A 1,520-nucleotide genomic window follows, 5' to 3' on the forward strand; every position below is an offset into this window, starting at 1 on the left:
CACTAATAATAACAATAATAATACCAATAATAATAATAATAATTACAATAAAATTACTAATTAAAACACAACTATATAAAATATAAATAAATATATTTATTTATTGATCATAAAATTAGAAAAAAATTACTTACTCATTGAGAATGATCCAAATATTCATTAATGTATTTTTCAGATTTAGTAAAATTAGGAACTATTTTTTTTCCTCACTAAAATCTTAACCCTTTATTGTATTCTTTTTCCTCCCAGACTTACCATCCTTTCAGAACTCAACACAACCCTCGCAATGTTTTTCACTTTTGCTTCTTCTTCAAATATTTACCTGTGTTTTGACTTTTAGGCTATGTTTGGTTGGAAGGAAAGAAATAGAGAGAAAGAAAATAGAAAGGAAAGAAAGGAAAGGAAAGAAATTGAGTGGATTGTTATTTTCTTTAGATGTGTTTGGATGAAGGGAAAATATGAAGAAAAGAAATGTTATAAAAAGACAATTTTATCCTTATAATATAAATGATATCAAAAAAAGTAAAGGGGTAATATTGGAAGTAGAGAGAGATTTAATTTTCTCTCCATTTTCTCTCCATTGTTGGAGGGGAAAAAAATTGGTGGGTCCCATCAATATTTTTCCATCCATTTTCCTTCCTCTCCCATTTCTCTCCTCAACCAAACAAGGGAAAATAACTATTTTCCTTCCTATTTCTTTCCATCCATTTTCCTTCCTCCCATTTTCACCTCAAACAAACACACCATTAAAGACCGGATTCATCACTCTCCTCAATACGTGTCACACATGCAAAGAAGAAGTCTGCCATTCGCAACCTGCAATTTGCCTGTCCCGCCTAACAAACTCAACCTGCGTTTTGGTGAATTCCAAGCTGGTCAACATCTAGTCATATCTGTACACAGGGGATAAAAGACAGGTTTTGAGACGTGGTTATCGTTTTTGCCAATTGCAGGCTGCATTTTGCAGCAGGTTTCAGTTTTTTAGATTTCGTCCCACTCAAGTTGCAAGTTACGTTTTAAAAATATCTGACCATAGCAATTTTATATTTGTGCATAACACGCCATATATCAATATACCAATATATCATCATTTATTTATCCATTCATAAATTAATTTGACAAAAATAATAGATTTTATTAACTCTCTAATATTCTTCTGAATTTATATCTCTTGATATCTTTTTAGTTTTTATTTTATCCTCAAACAAAAATATGATAGTGGATGACATGTATGTTTTTTTTTTTTTGAGAGAAAGATAAAAAAAAAATAAAAAAAACAATAGAATAATAGCGAAAAACAAAGCGTCAAAGCCAGACTAGCTGGCTGGAGTCATGTCCTGCTGGAGCCTCAAGCTCTTCCATGGCTGCAAGCCTGCAACCATTCCATGTACTGGATGACATTTTATGTTTGAAGATTGGAAAAAATATATTATATATTATTTTTAATATATTAAAAAAAGTAATGCTTTAAATCAGTCTTAAGTCTTAACTCTTAACAAAATTTATAGTCAAGCGCTTTT

Source organism: Arachis duranensis, chromosome 3, assembly GCF_000817695.3.
Source record: "Arachis duranensis cultivar V14167 chromosome 3, aradu.V14167.gnm2.J7QH, whole genome shotgun sequence".
NCBI lineage: Eukaryota > Viridiplantae > Streptophyta > Magnoliopsida > Fabales > Fabaceae > Arachis > Arachis duranensis.